Source organism: Microtus oregoni, unplaced genomic scaffold (assembly GCF_018167655.1).
Source record: "Microtus oregoni isolate MIOR12 unplaced genomic scaffold, Mior012 000020F_ref0000438, whole genome shotgun sequence".
In the NCBI taxonomy this organism is placed as follows: domain Eukaryota; kingdom Metazoa; phylum Chordata; class Mammalia; order Rodentia; family Cricetidae; genus Microtus; species Microtus oregoni.
Window position 1 is genome coordinate 7,215,041 of NW_024543079.1, and position 6,978 is coordinate 7,222,018.

General features: G+C 43.4%; 1 pseudogene; it reads left to right on the forward strand.

The window, feature by feature from the left end:
• The first annotated feature begins 4,800 nt into the window (after nucleotides 1-4,800).
• Nucleotides 4,801-5,779, forward strand: LOC121460251 (annotated as a pseudogene).
• Nucleotides 5,780-6,978: the final 1,199 nt, after the last annotated feature.

Sequence of the window (6,978 nt, forward strand, 5' to 3'; positions counted from 1 at the left end):
CACCTTCACTCATGGGTATACACTCATGCATATGCACACACATGCATGCATACACTAGCACACATGGGCACATACATTGTACACAGGCACATATACAGGCACACACTTGCACATACAGTCACAGATACATGCATATACACATGCATACCCACACAAACTTAAAACGAATCTTTTAAAAGATGATATAGACATGGCAAAGATTTTCTGGACAGGACTCTGAACAGGAAATAATCCCAATAATTGACAAATTGGATTACATGGAATTAAAAGGCTTCTGCACATGTTTCATAATTTGATTTTTCTTTGCAGTGAATAATTTAACATTGTGAAAATACACCATACTTTTATTATCTGTTCATCTGTTGATAAACAACTAAGATGTTTCTCTCTCTTGGCTATTGTGGATAAAACATCAACCAACATGGATAAGCCAGTATCTCTGTAGTAGGACATGGAGTTCTTTAGGAACATGCTCAGGAGTAGTACAGCTGGATCATATGATAGGTTTGTTTCAAGCTTTTTGAGGAACTTCCATACTGATTTCCTAGTAGTTGCACAAGTTTTCACTCCTACCAACAGTGAATAAATGTTACTCTTTCCTTACACTCATACACCCATACTACTTTATCCATTCTTTGATTGAGGGGCATCTAGTTAGTTTCCATGTTCTGGCTATTACAAATAATGCTGCTATGAATATTGTTGAACAAATGTCTTTGTAGTATGATTGAGCATCTTTTGGGTATAAACCCAAAAGTGGTATTGCTTGATCCTGAGGTAGGTTGATTCCCAATTTTCTGAGAAACCTCTATACTGATTACCAAAGTGGTGTACAAGTTTACATTCACACCAGCAATGGATAAGTGTTCCCCTTACTCCACATCCTCTCCAGCATAAGCTATCATTGGTATTTTTGATCTTAGCCATTCTGACAGGTGTAAGATGGTATCTCAGAGTTGTTTTGATTTGCATTTCCCTGAAGGCTAAGGATGTTGAATGTTTCCTTAAGTGTCTTTCTGCTATTTGAGATTCAGGATATTGAGTCTATAGTTTATGATCCTAGAGAAGCTAAGTAACAAGGTGGACCCTAAGAAAAACATACATAGATCCACCTGGAAAATTGAAATAGACAAGATTACTTGACAGAATTGGGAACATAAGGGTGAGGGGAGAAGGGAGAGTAGAAGAGGAAGAAAAGGGGAGAAGGGGAGGTATGAGGAGAACTTGAGGGAATGGAATAGTAGAGATGGAGGAAGGACAGAGATGAGAGCAAGGAAAGAGCTATCTTGATTGAGGTAGCCACTATGGGGCTAGCAAGTAACCTGACTCTAGAAAAATTCTCAGGTATCCACAAGGATGACCCTAGCTAAGACTCTAAGCAATCATGGAGAGGGTGCCCAAACTGGCCTTGCCCTGTAGTCAGACTTATGAATATCTTAAATATCACTATAGAACCTTCATCCAGCAACTGATGGAAATAGAGGCAGATACCTGCATTGGAGCACTGGGCTTAGTTCCTAAAGTCCAGTTGAAGGAGGAGTGAGAATATGAGCAAAGATGTCAAGACCACGATGGTTATACCCATTGAAACAGTCTACCTCAGCTAATGGGAGGTCACCAACACCAGCCGGATTGGGAAGGAATCAGCATAGGTCCAAATTAGACCCTCTGCTTGTGGGTGACAGTTGTATGGTTGGGGCAGATTGTGGGTTCACTGGCAGTGGCACCAGGATTTATCCCTACAGCTTGTATTGGCCTTTTGGGAACCTATTCTCTTTGGATGGATACCTTGCTCAACCTAGATATAGTAGGGAGGGCCTTGGACCTTCCCCAAAGCAATGTGTCTTACCCTCTCTGAGGAGTGGATGGGGGTGGAGTGGTGGGATAGTGAGGTAATGGGAGGAGGAGAGGGAGTGGGAACTTAGATTGGTATGTATACTGAAAAAGAGATAGTTTATTTTCTTTTTTAAAAAATAAAAATAATAATAAAAAAGAAAATGCTGTCTTTTCTCCAATGTGTATTGTTGGTCTATCTGCCAAAACTTACGTAGCTGTAGGGGTATAGGATTCTATCTAGGTCCTCAATTCTATCCCATTGTCCTTTTTATGCCAGTACTATGCTGTTTTCATTACCAGAGCTCTGTGGTATAACTTGAAATCAGGAATGGTGATTCCTCTGGGAGTGCTTTCTTGTTCATGATCGTCTTTTGTGTTTCAATACAAATGTTGAGATCAATTTTTCAATTTTTGTGAAAAATTGGATTGGAATTTTGATGACTGAATTTGCATCTGCAGCTTCCTTTGCTTTTGATAGGATAGGCATGCCCACAATATTAACCCCACCAACCCATGAGTACGGAAGGTTTTTCCATCTTTTGGAATCTTCTTTAATTTAGTTTTTCAGTATATTAAAAATTTTTATTGTATGAGGCTTTCAAATACTTGACTAGATTTATTTCAGGAGTTTTGGGGAGGCTGTTATGAATCGGATTGTTTCCCTGGTTCTTTCTCAGCATATTTATCATTGGTGTATAAGAAGGCTAACTATGTAGGCAGGTTGATGGGGCTTGAAATAAGCATTCTGAGGGAGGTAACAGACCTGGAAAAGCTAATGCTTCATGTTTTTTTCCTATGTGTATGCTGGTTCTGGATCTTAAATATGCATATTTAAACTGGAGTATCCACCGAAGACAGAAAACTAGTGAGGAACTGTAGAGGGGGATTTCAAGGAAAGTAGAGCAGAGTAGAACACAGGAGACATGAAGGGGAAAAGGGGATAATAAGCTAGGAAAAAGGTAAATAGGGTGGGTCATGGAGGGCAGGGTTAGCAGGGGTCACGACACTAAAGGCCTTTGGACATTCCTTATGGAAATCTATGACTATAGAACTTCCTAACACACACATACAGATACAGACACATGCTCACGCGTGCGCGCGCGCGCGCGCACACACACACACACACACACACACACACACACACACGGAGTTTAAAGGGAGTTGCCTTACAAGGAGGGAACAATGCCTTCCTAAGACACCATAGATAATCAAATAACAATTCAGGGCCAGTGTTGATTACCTCCTTTTGAATTGTTAGTCAGTGGAGTCTCACAGACCCTTTCCAAGTCTTCAAGTCAATTGCCATTGATTTTGGTTACCCTCCAGAACTTGATGGTAAGACACCGTTATTGAAATCACCACACACCTAAGTTATAGAACATGGGGAAATCAAGCTGGAAGCATTATTCTTCATAGTGCTGGAAAGTTCCATTTATAGGACTGGAGGAGAAAAGCCATCAACAGTCTTACTGAGCGGTGAACCCTGTGAGTTACAATAATGACTGACCCAGTAAAACTTATTGGTACAACAGGAGCAGGGAGCTTATGGCCACGACCAACCACTTTCTGATTGGATTTATTTAGTCCACTCCCCACAAAGAGACCTTTGCTTGGTACTTGGTCAAGAATCTGCTGCTGGCTAGGTCATAGGCCCTAGGTAAGAATCTAGTACTATTATTATACTAAAAGAACATAGCAATAAACTGCCCAATAGCTTCTTAACTTTATGCCCATAGATTAGTGCATCCCTCAGTCCTCATCAGGGACACTTCTTGTTGTAGCAGACGGTGATGAACACAGAGACCCAGAGCCGGTCACTGTGTGGAGAATAAGAGACTGTGGAGTGCTCAGCTCTAAATGGGACATCGTTATCATACCTCCCCCCCAAGGACTAGGGACCATCATGAAAAGGGAAAGAGAAAAATCGTAAGAGCAAGAGAGAGAGAGAGAGAGAGAGAGCAGGAAGTTGGGAGGACAGAGGAGAGAAACTGATAGGGGAACTGGAGGTGAGGGAGTGTAGGGTAGATTTGACCCAAATACATTACATACATGTGCAAATATTAAACTATTGGAAAAGGAAACAAGCATCAAAGTGAAGAAAATGCCCAAAAAAAGGTTAAAAATAAAAACTAGCCAACTACACATCACACAGGAGATGTACGAGCAGCAGGATATAAAGACCACACGATTAAAGAAACCCCTGAACTAACCAGTCAATAAATGCACTGATGAACTGGATAGGCCATTCTCAAAAGAAATACAAATGAGCAATAACTACTTTAAAAATGTTCTGCACCCTTAGCCACTAAGGAAATGAAAATCAGATTCGCCTTGAAATTCTATCTCATCCCAGTCAGAATGGTATCCATCAAGGAAACAAACAAGAAAAAAATGCTGGTTAGGATATGAGGAGATAGGAGTTCCCACTCACTGGTCGTGGAAAAGTAAATGTGTGAAGCTGTGCAAACCGGTATGGAAATTCTATCAAAAATAAGGGCTGGAGAGATGGACCAGTGGTTTAAAATCAAAACAAAACTCTGAAAATAGGGGTTGGGGATTTAGTTCAGTGGTAGAACTCTTGCGTAGCGAGTGCAGGGCTGCTGGTGGTGCAGGCCTTCCTTTCCAGCACTCAGGAGGCGGATCTCTGAGTTCCAGGTCAGCCTGGTCTACAGAGTGAGTTCCAGGACAGCCAGGGCTATACAGAGAAGTCTGAAGCATGATTACTAAAAGCTCAGAGACAGAAATTAGGGTTCAATCTGAAGGTCAGAAAAGCCAAACAGCCAGCTACTGGCTTTTACTCCACCTCAGTCCAAAATGGCGATCCTGCCTCTGGGAATCTCAGAATGAGACTGACTGAGAGCTGTCTTCTCATTTTATAATCTCTAGTTCTGGGATTATGGGTGTGCACCACTACCACCTGGTTTCTGTGTCAACCCAGTGTGGCTACTGGGATAAAAGGTGTGTGTCTGCCTTTCCGCGCTGCCCCGGGACGGGTCCATACGGCGTTGTTCTTGGTTCCCGACGTAACTTAAAGGGGAAACTTACACAATGTCCGGAGCCCTTGATGTCCTGCAGATGAAGGAGGAGGATGTCCTCAAATTCCTCGCTGCAGGCACCCACTTAGGTGGCACCAACCTCGACTTCCAGATGGAGCAGTACATCTACAAAAGGAAAAGCGATGGCATCTACATCATCAATCTGAAGAGGACCTGGGAGAAGCTGCTACTTGCAGCTCGGGCTATTGTTGCCATCGAGAACCCCGCTGATGTCAGCGTCATCTCCTCCAGGAACACTGGGCAGCGAGCTGTGCTGAAGTTTGCTGCCGCCACTGGAGCCACTCCGATTGCTGGCCGTTTCACCCCAGGGACCTTCACTAACCAGATCCAGGCAGCCTTCAGGGAGCCACGGCTTCTAGTGGTGACCGATCCCAGGGCTGACCACCAGCCCCTCACAGAGGCGTCTTACGTGAACCTGCCCACCATTGCCCTGTGTAACACAGACTCACCTCTGCGCTATGTGGACATCGCCATCCCGTGCAACAACAAGGGAGCTCACTCAGTGGGCCTGATGTGGTGGATGCTGGCCCGTGAAGTACTCCGCATGCGTGGCACTATCTCCCGTGAGCACCCATGGGAGGTTATGCCTGATCTTTACTTCTACAGAGACCCAGAGGAGATTGAGAAGGAAGAACAGGCTGCTGCTGAGAAGGCCGTGACCAAGGAGGAGTTTCAGGGCGAATGGACTGCACCAGCTCCTGAGTTCACTGCTGCTCAGCCAGAGGTGGCTGACTGGTCTGAGGGGGGTGCAGGTGCCCTCGGTGCCCATCCAGCAGTTCCCTACTGAAGACTGGAGTGCCCAGCCAACCACTGAGGATTGGTCAGCAGCTCCCACAGCGCAGGCCACCGAGTGGGTTGGAGCCACCACTGAGTGGTCCTGAGCTCTGCAGTTACCTGAGCAAAGGGAAAAAAGGTGGAAGGAAAATAAAGTTCCTACAAGCTGTCAAAAAAAAAAAAAGGTGTGTGTCTTTGCTGCCTGGTCTGTAGGACTGGCTGGCCAGTGTGGCTGTTTCCTTTTCCAATTCTCAGGCAAGACATTATAATACAAATGAAATGGTACTATAGAGACCTTGTTTTGAAAAACCAAACCAAACAAACAAACATACCCCGAAATAGAACTACCCTGTGACCCAGCTATGCCTCTTGGGAATATCCCCAAAGGACTGTTGAATATCAGTGTTTATGACTGATAGATTCTTAATAACTACTTCATGTAACCAGCTTAGACACCCATCAGCAGATGAATGGGTAATAAAGATGTGGTATATACCATGATGAGTATTACATAATTTAAAAGAAAAATGAAACCATAACACTTGTAGCAAAATGGGTGCTACTGGAAACCATTACATTAAACTAGGTCAGAGTCAGAAAGACAAACTTTGTCTCATATGTGAAACCTAAAGGTAAATCTTCTCATATTTTTTGGTAAATACATAAATAAATATAAACTATGTGGATGTTTCTATGTGTGTTCTTAAGTCATGAATCTACAAAGAGGGAAGGAAGAACTCTTCTGGGAGGTGAGAAATTTTAAGGATAATGCAGCATATACAAAAGGGAAGCAGAAAAGACTAACTGGGGGAGGAAGGCAACCAGCCAGAGCAGGGCTGGCTAACTTTCTAACCTAGAAACCAACAACTCTAAAAAAGCTTAAACAATTTTGCATTCAAATAACTGTATTTTCATTTTTAAATTTATGCATATGTATGATATGTGATATGTATGTTTGTCTGTCGTGTGTGTGTGTGTGTGTGTGTGTGTGAGAGAGAGAGAGAGAGAGAGAGAGAGAGAGAGAGAGAGAGAGAGAGAGGAGGTATGTGCATGTTTGATGTGTGCATGGTGTGTGTATGCATGTAGGGTTTGCCTGGCCATGCAAACCACAATTTTGGAAGTCAGAGATTAGTGTCAGGTGTTTACTTCATGTTTCTTTTACAGTAGGGTTCATCACTGATCCTAGAGGTCACTTACTGGCTAGCATGGCTGGTGAGTGAACCCCTGGGAGCCCTCTCTTTGCCAGCGCTGGGATACAGGTGCACTTTGCTCTGCTCAGCTTTTTTTTTTTTGAGGGGGAATTTCACATAAT